The following is a 14,525-nucleotide window of genomic DNA, read 5'->3' on the forward strand; positions in this document are numbered from 1 at the left end:
AAGAAAGAAAGAAAGAAAGAAAGAAAGAAAGAAAGAAAGAAAGAAAGAAAGAAAGAAAGAAAGAAAGAAAGAGAAAGGTATCTCCATGCTAGGTATTTATGTACATTGGCAACCTTTCCAAGGGTAGAATATGGACTGTGTCCTTCCAACATTTCTCAAAATCTAACTATGTATAGTTAGAATTTTGTTTTCATTAAAAAGCCAGCTATGTTATGTGAATATTTGTTTGTTTTAATCCCTTGTCTGGGATATACGGCTGCTACAGATTAGTCCCCAGCAGCTAACTATGATTTTCAGGCTGCCCTGGCAGGGGTGTGCTTTTGCCACCTGAGGATAGTTTACATTTGGAATTCTGGAGACTCTTGTATGAATGCAAGGGCCCTGAGAGGTCCTGCCACGACCACTGCTTCCCCTGTGGCTGGCACTGATGCTGGTATTGATGTTGCTGCTTTCTGTTTGCTAGATTGCTGGTTGAAGATATCCTGAGGACAGAGATCAAATTTGCCCCAAGGAACTCGATGCTGTTAATCAGGACGAAGTAGTCTAAAGAGATGCTATGCCCTCTCCTTTCTATCCTTTCTTTCCTACCTAGTGTTGGGTGCTAGGAAGAGATAGGATTAGTTTATGGAGGTAAGAAAAAGAACCCAATAAAGCAGCCAAAAGCCCTGCTACAGGTATGATTTCAGTTCTCTAACTCTTGCTGCATAAAATTCTTGAAGTCAAATAATTTAGTTTTCCCAATAAAGAGCAAACTCATGTGGAGAATCAACTAATCCTAAATACCCTTAGGATATGTGGTTTCCAAAATCAATTTAAAAGCCTGTGTGGCAGGCAGTTAAACTTCTTCTAAGAGTTCTGAATTGCCATTTCCTTCTTATAATCAAGACAAACACTGAGTCACTTTGACTTTCCCCTTTTAACTCCTTATGACTCAGTTTTGCCTTTCAATTTCAGGATATCTTTCCGAAGGAGTTTTCTCAATTGGAAAACTTAATATCATGTCAAGTTAAGAATGCATCCTCGGTGCTCTTATTATGTACTTCCTTACCTTTCATGAATACACATTTGCAGATAGATAGATAAAAGTCCTTGAGATATTAAGGATACAAGGGACATACATAAACAAAATAAAGACAGTTTACAGTAAGCCTATAATAAACATCAAATTAAATGGTTAGAAATTCAAAGAAATTTCATTAAAATTAGGAACAAGATTTTAATGAAACAAGATTTTAATTCAGTATAGTATTTTAAGTTTTAACTGACCAATAAAACAATTACTGAAGGAGATAAAGTGGATACAAAGTGGAAAGAAAGCAGTCAAAGTGTAATTACTTGCAGGAGGTATGATAGTATATATACATGACCTTAAAATCTTTACCAGAAAACTACTATAGCTGATAAACACTTTCAGCAAAGTAGCTGGACACAAAAATAACTCACAGAAATCAGTAGTCCTCTAACAACAACAAAAACACTAAGAAAGAAATTAAGGAAATAACACGTTTCATAATAATCTCAATATAAAATACATTGGGGTAACTCTAACCAAGCAATTGAAAGACTTCTATGATAAAAAAAAAAGCCTGCAAGTCTTTGAAGAAAGAAATTAAAGAAGATATCAGAAGATGGAAAGCTCTCCCATGTTCATGGATAAGTATGATTAACAGTAAAAATGGCTATCCTACCAAAAACAATCTACACATTCAATGCATCCCCCATCAAAATTCTAACACAATTCTTTATAGATCTTGAAAGGATAATCTCAACTTCATAAAGAAAAACAAAAAAAGCCAGGTTAGCTAAAACAATTATAAACAATAAAAACAAACAAACAAACAAAAACAAAACTGTTAGAGGTCTCATCATTCCTGATTTCAAGATGTACAGTAGAACTATAATAATAAAAACAGCATCATATTAGCACAAAAAGACACAATGGACTATAACTGATGATTCAGACATGTTAGACATCTTAGGGAATTTTTGTTTGTTTTTTATAAAAAAGCTAAGCATACACACTGGAAAAAATAATATCTTCAGCAAATGGCACTTGTCAAACTGAGTGTCTGCACGTAGAAGAAAAATGCAATTTGATCCATGTCTATTACCCTGCACAAAAGTAAAGTCCAAGTGGATTATGAATTTATTTTATTTTCTCTGTGTCAATACCAATTTTAATTCGTTTTCTTTGCTGTGTTCATTTCACCTTTCAAGCACTGCCAGTAGATATAGAAAGTTGCGGGGGATTTAATGGTCTCTGCTCATTGTACAATGAAGTTAGACACATTTCTAGGTGTCTTTGGCATATTAATGATTTAGTCTGCAGAGGTCATCTTGTCATCATCTCTACCTTGAAGACTACAGGACTGTTGCTTCAAAACCTCATAACATGTGACCTCGCATATAGCCAGAAAAGACAGAAACAAAATTTTCAACTCTTTTCTTTTAAATGCTATTTGCTTATCCATAGGCTAGTTAAAAAATAGACTGAAAATAAGTGTGCTTCTGTAACCATGATTTTAAAAGAGTATAGTTTATAGTCAAGCATTTTGAAGAAAGATGCTGATGCTCACACCTCTTTTTAACAAGTAAAAACATATTTGTAATCCCCTTCAAGGATAACATGTATGAACTGGCTCAGGGCAGTTTCTGAGATTCCATGGGATGGTACTCTAGCCACCCCATACTCAGTGACCTAAGTTGGTAGCTAGAACTTGACCACAGAGGGAATATTTTCACCATAGAAACTGGCAAGAACTACAGGCCAATGATTTTCCCCACACAGAAGGTTGTTAAATATTTACAGTGCACCACTGAAGGTCATCAATGATGTCTCTGTTACAACAACTGCATAGGATTTTAGCTTATTTTTTTCTTCTTCTGATCCATGATCACTCTAATAAATTTTTTTTTGAAACAGCTTCCAATTGCCCCCTACTTCTAGTCTACTGAGGTTGAAGTACTAGATTTTTCTACACTGTCCAATTTATGTCAATCTATCACCTGTGTTATACAAATACAACTTGCTAATGTATAGCTAAGAAAGAAACTTAAAGGGAATAATTCATATACAGAACTGCTAAATTTATTTCAATTCTTTACATAGCAAACAAGTAGCTTCTCCAGATTTTTATTTCTCCAGTGTTTCCATCTGTTGTATAATTAAGGAACCTCAAATTAAAAGGGAAACAATCAAACCCTTTTCTCCCATTAACTTGAATTACTTAAAAGCTGTCTAGCACTCAGAAGTTTGCCCCTGCCTTTACTGTTAAACCACAAAACATCTAACACACCACCACACAGGACACAAAGAAACCAATTCTAAAATAATGGACACCACTAAAACTTGGTTGAGAGGTTTTGACAGACTGTGAGAACAAAGAAGCATAAGGAAAACCAGGAGTAGAATTATCGAGTGGGCAATAAAAGATGTATTTTTTTAAAACGCTGATCTCCAAACACGCTGTACTTCCACAAACAATGCATTTTAAGCTTTACTATCTCTTCAATACATGAATGGAAACCATGGCTTTCTCTAGCCCTTCTTGAGCTAAAGCATAGTGGCAAAAGGGCAGCAGTGTATGCGTGCATGACTGCTTCCTCTCTGATAGCAATGGCCACCTGATACAGTCTAGACAGACAGACAGAGGCTGGGGCTCTGCAATGCTGAGAGGGTGATACGTAACAGGCAGTAATTTTTAAGGACAAATGGTCAAATTTTGTGGGCAAATTAACAACAATAAAGCGTCTCTCTTTATACTCCACTTCCTGAAAATGAGGAAGACTCTTTGAAAGAAAGATCCACACTTAAAAATTAATAACAGAAAACACATGAGACAGGAGAAAATGGGAATGCACAGCTTTTCAACAAGCATGTGTCAAAATCCTCAGAGTTATACAATGGCATGTGATTTAACCCTTCATTTGGGGGTGTGGTTACATGTTAAAGCTGAATTTATCTGTACATTTATCTAATTCCAAAAAGGTACTGCCACCTGAGTCAAATAGCTCACATAATGCTGTAATTTTTTGTTTTGTTTTATTTTCTCTCAGGAACATTATTTAAATGCAGACAACATTCCTTGTTGTTGAGGTTCTTATTTATTGGTTTCAAAGATCACAAATGCCAAGAGAATGAGTAGATATGAAATACACTTAATTGTTTTGAAATATAAGCCAACAAAAATTGAAAGAAATAGACCGCACATTTTAAAATGATGTACAGCGAAGATCTACCATTGCTTACTTAGCTTTTTCCTTTGTGCTACTCTCAGCTCTCAGGATCTCTCTTACTCTCTTTTCCTCCCTCACTCCTTTACCTTTTCTTCCTCCTCTTTTTGTCTCTCTGTCTCTATTATCTCTTCTATCAACGAGTTTGGGGTATATAAATAAAGAACATGCATCTCACAAAGTTTAGGATCATTCATGTCGCCTAAATTAGAGTCTAAAAATAGATCTAAGTGCACACACAGCATGTATTACTTCCACTAAATTACCAAAGGCATTCTAAACAAATAACCTTCTAATGTGAAAGTTGTGGCTCAGTAGTTGTGTGGAATGAAACACATATTGCATACTAAAGCCTATTAGATTGCAAAACGCAGATGTCATTAATGCAGGCTTACAATTCTCAAGAGAACCGCAATGAATGCTCTATCATGTGGGAAGGGAAATTGGAGGCAAAATTAAGACTGATAACTAAGTGTAAATTGGTCCCACTTCTGGAAAAACCCTCTGTTCTTTCACAAACAATTTACTAGTCATCTTGTTTTCTGTTTTCTTTTCTACATTCTAGATTTTAAGAATTTCCTAAAAATCTATTGGCTATACCAAATAATTTTATTTTTCTCTGCGTGTACTACTTTTTTTTTTTTTTTTTTTCTGGATTCTACTTTTCTTTTAGAATATAACACCTGCTCTCCACCTTCTGTGCCATCCCTCAGCCCAGCCACTGTGGAGCTCGGCCATCAGACCGATGCTGCCTGCCAGTTTCCATAGAGACAGGATGCACATCAGAGACCCGTGTTCCGCTACAACTGCCAGACCAAAGCCGGGAAGAGACAAAGCTGGCGGGCAGTGGGTCTTGCAAGGCCAGGAAAGGTTGGAAGGGCTTTCTCTTCCTGAGATCGAAGCAGAGCAGTGCCAAACTGGCAGCTTCGGGAGTTACAATCCTGTAGACCAGATCCTGCTGCTTATGGTGGCCATTGTGAGCCACGCACTCTGAAACCAACCCAGGGAGCAGAAGCTCTTGCATACTCAAAGCTTGGCCCTCAGCCTTTGTTGGCTTCTGATCCATGACAAAAGGCCCTTTCAGATTTACAGTGGCACCCGCAGCTCCTGACCCATGGAATCATAATTCTCCTCCAGAAACTGCCTGTTTTTCTCTTTTCCAGAATGTCAAATGAGTTTTCTAGGTCATTCATAACAAACTTCAGGACTTATTGAAAGACATGTCTCCAATTTAACCACACAAATGATTCTGACTAGGTGATCCATATTATATACTGTAATATATATATATATATGTTATATACTGTATTATATTATATACGGTATCATATATTATATACATATTATATACTGCAACTCTTTGTATTAGAATACTTCCAGCAAAGTCGTTTGGTCTATATGATATGATTTTTCTATCTTGTTTCATTAATTTTATTTTATTCAGTGTTATCACTAAATCCATATACTCTTAATTTAGAAATTTTTAATTTTTACAGGGTATTTATGGATTTTCAACCTATTAAGTAAATACTTTTATGTTCTTGCATATAGACTAAAGTTCATTAGCCTATATTTTAATATTATTTGACTATTTGAAAATTTAGAATTTTTTGTTGTATCTATATAAAGACAATTTTTTTCTAGTTTTAGTTTGTGTTTTTCTGATTATTAGCCTGTCCAAGTTCAAAACAAATACAAACTAGATTATATACAAACAAATTTAGTGGTTCTCAGAAAAAAAAAATATATATATATAACCACAGAACTAAAAATAATATGAGTATAATAACCTTATACTTGATTTTATTTTTATTAATTTATACATGGTTAGCTGGCTTTCTCAAATGTTTTTGAGTTATCTCTCCTATGCAAACCATAATTAAGCAAATGAGTACATTTGATTTTTCAAACAAAGAGTAGGCTGATAAGTCCTCACACTTATTTTAGGGAATTCTGATTCATGGAGAATGAGCTGGAGTTACAGCTTAATAAGTTCTCATGCTAACTGATGAATCTCCGAGAGGCACTCTTCTAGAGAGAAGAAATGTATGGCCACCATCACTGGCTGCTTCACCGTGAAGCTCAGTCATGTAGCTATGTCAATATAAACATGTCTCCCTGGAAGAAGTACTCTGGAAGGGAGACACTGATATTGGGGTTATTCTCTAGGCAGGGTGAGTGTCAGAGTGGAAAGAGCAGAGTAAGCTTGCGGAGGAAAAAGATGGTTGTGCTGTAATCATTTAAAGTTGCAATTCTTTGGCAGAATATTCAATTAGAATTTAGAGTGGTTAAACTCGCATACACATTTGTTTGCTTTAAGTCTCAGAAGTTTCATTTATTAAAAAATAAAATAATAATACTAAATTTATTTTAAAAATTAAATACAATGCAAATTGGCATCACTAGTTATACTTCTAGAAGAAATATAAAAAGTTAAAATTTAAAAAATTTCAGTATTATTAAAATATTAATTAATAATATACAGGTCCATAAAATAGGATTTAGCTAAATAAGATACATATAATGAGGCAAAATATGAATATAATTATACTAGGTTTTTAATCTGGCTTCAATGCTGTTTTTCTTAATTTTATGAAAATGGAAAATCATGTTTATAAGCTCAAATTAATCATAACCTGAGTTTTAAGCACTAGTTATTGCTTTCTTTAGAATCTATTTTTGGAAATTATTATTCTGTAAAATTATCATGTATTTCATACATGAAAAATATGAGGTAATGTTGACAGAGACTCTATTTCATACTGTTTTTATTACTGTGTAGAAAATAAAAATAATTTCATTTATGCGACCAATATACCCATTTATGTTTGAAAGAGCACTTATGTTTGTGTTTGACTAATATTCTTGTAAACTATGAATTATGGAAAATTTGAAATAATAATAAAGTATTTATAAAACATCAAATGTACATGTTTAAATGAATAATTTCAATTCATGTTATGCATCTATAATGCAACTATAAAACAATGTTTTCTGAACTTATGTTTTAATGGATTTTTTCAATAAAATGTACTTCAATTACATGAATTTATTTGGCAAGTCCATGATTGATGCTAAGAGTATACCTCCTGTGGGTATGACTTGAATGGATCAGCTAGAAATGACAGTTGTCTATTCAAAACTTAGAATAAAAAAGAGGAAGCAAAATACTAAAAAGGAGAAAGACAAATACTAAAAAAAAAAACCCAGTTGAGAAATGGTAACATTTCAACTATTATCTGCTTTCAAGAAAAAGCCAGCAATTTCAAAATAGCTTTAGGGCAATGATGGTGAAGAGGTAGCAGTTCCCCAGCAGCTGTAACTAAAGGTCTGTAAATCAGAGCCAGAAAAGGGTTGTTGGTTGAAGGAACTTAAAGGAAACTCACACACTCGCAGGAAAAGGAAAGAAAAGCAATGAGAATGAAGCCTGAGAGGCAGCTGGGGTTGGTCCAAGGTGAGACAGTAAGGGTGGCCAAGCCAGAGCACGCAGATCTTTTCATGAAATAATGATCTCACATTTACTCACAAAGCTTTTATGTAATGCAAAGCTATCAAGAGAAGTCAAATGACTCAGTAACATTTCCAGAATAGATTTTCTGGTTAATATTAACTCTGTATAAAATATTTTGACTTTGCACTTGAATCATTGTGAATGTTAAGCATAAAAAAAAAAAAAAAAAAAAAAAAAAAAAAAAAAAAAAAAAAAAAAAACAGAAAAACAAAAAAAAACTTTGTTGGATTATATCAGAGAGTTAAGTTTTGCAAAGGTGTTAATTTTCTGGTCGTGTTTTGTTTTGTTTAAATTTACATGATAAAACAACTTTCTGCTAAATGCTTAGATACATTTTATCGAGTTGCACTTTTACTAAAACATGACTGTCTCTCTTACATTTGGGGAATGGATTGTGGGGATGGGAGGATTCATGTAGCACACTTCAATTACGGGTCCAGACTGAAACTCGCAGGAGTTTGTTCTGTCCTCCTACTCTGTGGGTTCCAGGAACTGAATTTAGGTCCTGGGGTTTGGTTGGGAAAAAAATCCTTAAGCAAAAAAGGCAAGCACCTTAACTGACTGAACTACCTGCCAGTTACTTTTAAGGCTGCATTAGTTATTGGAGAGAAAGGAAAATAATTGCTTTAATTTAGTGTTTAAAACAATTTTCTATATTCAGAATTTTTCTCTTGGTGGCTAAACATAATAGCAACTCAGATGAACAATGCGTTTTTTTTAATGCAAACATAAAAAATATAAAAAAAAGAAAAAAAGATTTTTGATGTTTTTCTATCATGTAAACCCCATAAATATGATTCATCTTCCGCATAATATAGCATTAAATATTTTCTAGGTATAGAATTCTAGTTCATAATGTAGCAATTGACTAATATTAACTGGTAGTAAATCTGAGGCATGCACAAAATTATTGATTAAAAAATTCTACATACACTTTACTTTTCATTTCCTGAGAGGCATACAGTTGTCTCTTACAAATCATAGGCAACACAATTCTAAACACATGAACATTGTGTTCAGATGATATCAGTTTAATTATTTATAGAGGAGATCAATATGTAGGAACATATGAATCAACAGAATCATCCCCGAGGAACAATCTTCCTTTTGAAAAAAAAATGTGTAATAACACAGTGGTTTAATAGGGTGTGTTTTTAGCTGTTTGATCATTTCTGAATGCACAAAGATTTCATTAATGTTGATTTCACCCATCTTGTCCATGTTTACGTCCTTTGATGTACAAGCCCTTTGTAGTGCCATATTAGATCTAGGGGAACATTACCCTTCTAGAGCAAGTGCAAAGTGCTGTGGGGAAATATTAAAATGGAAGTTGATACTTTGTGTAGAATTGCATAGACAAGCCAGCCTGAAGAATTATACTTTTGAAGATAAGAAAAACAAAAGGAGACCAATGTCTGCATTCATGGTGATTATTGGATCTTTTTTTGGTTAGATAATTTTAACAGAGTGAAATATTTATAAGGAAATATGAAATAAATCTTACTGAAAATGTAAGATATTTTGCAATCATTTGATTTTGTTTTAAATTTGAAAACTGAATAATAGAGAATAGTAATAATACAGGGACCAGACAAAATGCATTTGTTTTGAGACCTTCTGCTGGCAAACACTAAAACTGGAAAGAAAGCAGTCCCAGCTGTCCTTACTCTGTTCTCAGAAATAGTTACAACATTAGGCCATTTGTACATCAGAGAATTCATAGCTGTATAGTGGACCATAAATAAGTAAGAAACACGGTGGCTTTAAGGTACTGGATTAAATTCCCAAATGTTATTGTTGATACCGTTTATTAAAAAGTAAAGTGCCAGGATAGATTACAAGTAGTTGTACCAGATAAATGGATCATTAAACTCATTAAATAAGTGAAAAATAAAAGCTGGAGAGACAGGGAGTAGGAAGCTTTCTGGAGCTGTCGTCTGGCTGATATACAGTGACTGAGGTAATCCACCACTTCTGGGAGGTCTCCTATGGGTTGATGCATAACTGCACACATTTAAAAACATTTCAGAGATGCACATCTGAATGTTGGAGGATGTTTTCTGTAAACTTGTTTTCAAATGCCAGTTTCTGTACCCCAATATCTATTTACAGTGCAAAGATTGGCATTGTCATTATTATGAAGCATCTCCTGTCTCAATCAGAAGTTAATCTCCATAAATTCTGATTGGTTAATAAAGAGCTGACCAGCCAATAGCTGGGCAGGAGAGAATAAGGCTGACTTCGAGGCTGCAAGGACAAGAAGAAGGAGAGAAAGAGAGGGAGAGAGAGAGAGAAAAATAGAGATGGTCTCAGGTGGGAACCTTCTAAGAATTGCCATGAAGATAGGACACCAGTAAAATGGCAGGTAACACATCAGTGGCTAGGAAGTAGGCCAGGCCAGCATAATCAGGTTAAAATACCTCAATATCTGCCCAGCTATAATGCCTGAAACTTTTAATAAATATAATTGTCTCTGTGTCATTGTTTGGGAACTAGAAGAAAAACTTAAATTTTACCTCTGATGATGGCTTATTGAAATCCATGGTGTATTTAACTTCCTTAGATCAGAATGTAAAGCTCCCAGCTCCTGCTTTAATGCCATGCCTGTCTGCTTCCTGCCATATTCATGGAATAATTCTCTAAAACTCTAAACAAGCCTTCAATTAAATGCTTTCTTTTATAAAAGTTATATTGGCCATGCTGCCTCTTCACAGCAACAGAACAGTGACTAAGGCAATATTTAACACATATTGCTCAAATTAAGACATGCAGTTAATGTTTGGATTTGCACATTAGTCCATTAGAAAAAAAAATAATATCAACTAAATTGTCATCCATAGAAGTCTTCTCTCAAAGAAATTCTACTTACGTACATAGATAGAAAAGTTAAAATGAATCCATTTTAACCTGATTATAATGTCTCTACTGGATACCACATGATAGCAACAACAACAACAACAAATCCCAATGTCAGAAATTGGTTACTTCTTTGAAAGATGTTGGATATTAAAGTACCATACCTCCTGTCCCAAACAAACACTATGGGCTATTAGTAGTGCTCTTTACTAATCTTCAGATACTGTTGCATATCTCTGAAAGTTCAAAACCAGCCAGGTCTGCATAATAATTTCTAGGTTAGCAAGAGATTCACAGAAAAACCTGTCTCAAAACAATCAAACATGAATTTCCTTTTTTTTTTTTAATTCCTGAGTAATATTCCATTGTGTAGATGTACCACAATTTCTGTATCCATTCCTCAGTTGAGGGGCATCTGGGTTGTTTCCAGCTTCTGGCTATTACAAATAAAGCTGCTACAAACATGGTTGAGCAAATGTCCTTTTTGTGTACTTGCGCCTCTTTTGGGTATATGCCTAGGAGTGCTGTGGCTGGATCTTGAGGAAGCATTATTCCTAATTGTATGAGAAAGTGTCAGACTGATTTCCAGAGTGGTTGTACAATTTTACATTCTCACCAGCTGTGGCGGCAGTTCTCCACAACCTCTCCAGCATGTGTTGTCACTTGAGTTTTTGATCTTAGCCATTCCAATGTGTATAAGGTGAAATCAAGGAAATCATGAAATTTGCAGGTAAATGGTGAAAACTGGAAAAAAAATTATCCCTACTGAGGTATCCCAGAAGCAGAAAGACACACAAGGTATATTCTCATTCATAAGTGGATACTAAACATGTAATATAGAATAAACCTACTAAAATCTGTACACCTAAAGAAACTAATCAAAAAAGAGGATAATAGCTAAAATGTTCAATCCCCATTAAGAAAGTCAAAGAGGATGGACATCAGAAGAGGGAGAAAACAGGGAACAAGACAGGGGCCTGCAACAGAGGACCTCTGAAAGGCTTTACCCTGCAGGGTATCAAAGCAGATGCTGAGACTTTTGGCCAACCTTTGGGCAGAGTGCAGGGAATCTTATAAAAGAAGTAGGCAATAGTAAGACCTGGAGAGGACAAGAGATCCATTAGGAGAGCAACAGAACCAAATAATCTGGGCCCAGGGGTCTTTTCTGAGGCTGATATTCCAACCAAGGACCACTCATAGAGATAACCTAGGACCTCTGCACAGATGTAGCCCATGGCAGTTCAGTGTCCAAATGGGTTCCATAATAATGGTAACAGGGACTGTCGCTGACATGAAGTGACTGGCTTGCTCTTTGATCACCTCCCCCTAATGAGGGAGCAGCCTTACCAGGCCACAGAGGAAGACAATGCAGCCACTCCTGATGAGACCTGATAGACTAGGATCAGAAGAACGGAGAGGAAGATCTTCTCTATCAGTGGATTTGTGAAGGGGCATGCATGAGAAGAGGGAGGAAGGGTGGAATTTGGAGGGGAAGGTCTATGGGGGGGTATACAAAGTAAATAAAGTATAATTAATAAAAATTAAAATAAAAAAGTAAGTTACTACAAAACAAAAAACAATCAAACAACAGAAAACCAAACCCTGTTCCTGTGATGTCACATACTGGAGTCATGGAAACATTACCCTGGTAGTACCTGCAAACTGCAACATTTGAGTTGCTTTGCTAGTGCTGAAGGGTGGCATGCAAGCTTCCAGAGTTGATAAGCAATCTTTAGTCTTACCTAGTTGAAAACCTTGTGACCTACACTATAACTACTGGCCTGGGAAGACATACGCAGTTAAGGCACAAACATGAAGGAGTCATCAACTACTTGTGTTTAAGGCATGCTCAACAAATGAAACCCATATTCAGAACCATTATTGTACCAGAAACCCTTGGCTAAAGACATCTTAGTTCCTAGTGGAAAACCTATTGCTACTATTCCTGATGTACTTGATATTAAGTAGACTTCTAATGGCTTATTGTTCTATCCATAGATAATACATATCTCAGTCTTCATCAGAAAAGCTTTTATTCCCTGTTTTCAGGGAACAGGACAGGAGCCTATCACAGATGGCCTATGAAAGACTTCACGCAGTAGAGAATCAAAACATACTGAGATGCAAACTTTGGGCAGAGTGCAGGGAATCGTAGGAAAGAAGAGGAAGACAGAAAGACTTAGAAGGAACAGGAGCTCCACAAAGTGGGGAACAGAACCAAAAAATCTGGGCACACAGGTGTTTTCTGAGACAGGTACTACAAACAAGGACCATGCATGGAGATAACTTAGAACCCCTGCACAGAAGTAGCCTAAGGCAGTTCAGTATCCAAGAGGAATCCCAGATAATAGGACCAGGGACCATCTCTGACATGAACTCATGAGCTGGTTCTTGGATCACCTCCGCCTGAAGAGGGACAGTCTTGCCAGGCCACAGAGGAAAACAAAGAAGCCAATCCTGATAAGACCTGATAGACTATGGTCAGATGGAAAGGGAGGAATACTTCCCCTATCATTGGACTGGGGGAGGGGCATAGGAGAAGAAGAGGGAGGGAGAGTGGGATTGGGAGGGGATGGGGAAAGGGGCTACAGCTGGGATACAAAGTGAATAAACTGTAATTAATAAAATAAAAAAGTAAAAAAAAGAAAAGCTTTTATTTGCAATAAACGGTGATTAACACAGAAATCTACAATTGACCAAGGTACAGAGAATAGGAGATTGCTGAATACTCAGACCTAAACAGAACATAAATATTCCATGCCCCTGCAAGGTTCAGGCATCATTGCAGAAAAGGGGGCAGAAAAGTCAAAGAGCCAGGGTGATGGGTAACTGCAAGGAAGTACTATCTTCTTGACATAGATGGGAGACTGCACATATGAACTCAGTGGTTGAAACAACAGACACAGACATGCCAACGTCAACCCAGGCTGAATCCCCTCATAGAGTGGAGAACTGAGCATGAAGTCTCTCCATGTGGAGAAGTGTGATAGGGAACTGGCAGCAGCTGGGAGGAAAAGAGTTGGTTTTCTGTAAGGGTATAATCCTGGGAAGTCAGCCCCACTCCAAAAGAAGAACACATCGCTGAGAATATCTGGACTTGCATTTAAAATAAAATACACGTAGTTGAGTGGGCTGAGAAGTAGGCATAGACATGAAAGGATCTCAGTGGGTGGAAATGAAATTCTCAAAGAACTAATAAATATATCTTAAACCTAATTCTAATAGAAAATCATTTTACTGTTTAATTTCCTCTTGTTTCTAACATTCAAAAAAGGCATCCTATATTTTTTTAAATGCTTTTTAGTTGTTTCTAAAAAAATATTAAGTGAAGTACTTAGAATGATCTAATATTTAGACACAGTATGCCTTGTATGTACACTCAAGCAGAAACATGAGAGTCAGAGTACTTTCAGAGGAAATGAGTGGACTCCATGGGTTCAAATCAACAGTTGCCTGGAGAGATGGCCCAGCGAGAAAAATGCTGGCTGTGCAAACCTACGTGGCTGAGTTCAAATCCATAGCTTGACATAAAAGATGTGCAGTGTGGTGCGGTCCTATGACACCAGAACAGTGAGGGGCAAGTTTTCAATAGCCAGCCAGAATAGACAAACAGGGAAAATCTAGAGTCCAGTGGAAGACCTGTCTCAAAATTAAGAATTTTCAAATTTGTTGGAAGATGCAGTAACCTCTTGCCTCTGCATGTACATGCAAGGGCAAGCAAATGTGCATACACACGCAAGCTTCACAGACATACACATATAAGCACACATGCAATAAATAAAATTACATACTTAAAGCTTGGTAACCATAGTAATTTGTTCATCTCATGTTTGTTGCTGTAGTCTACTGAAAAGATACTATGTGTTATGGAAATGTATCTTTTGGTTCTATAAAAATCATAAATTGCAGGCAATAGATCCTGTGG

The 14,525-nt window shown here is 35.9% G+C and overlaps 1 protein-coding gene across 1 annotated transcript in view; it reads right to left on the reverse strand.

Annotated features, from left to right (window-relative positions):
- Cadm2 (cell adhesion molecule 2) overlaps positions 1–14,525 on the reverse strand; it is a 249,178-nt gene that overhangs the window by 175,067 nt on the left and 59,586 nt on the right. The window lies entirely within an intron of this gene.

This window comes from Psammomys obesus, unplaced genomic scaffold, assembly GCF_907164565.1.
Source record: "Psammomys obesus unplaced genomic scaffold, mPsaObe1.curated_primary_1811, whole genome shotgun sequence".
NCBI classification, from domain to species: Eukaryota; Metazoa; Chordata; class Mammalia; order Rodentia; family Muridae; genus Psammomys; species Psammomys obesus.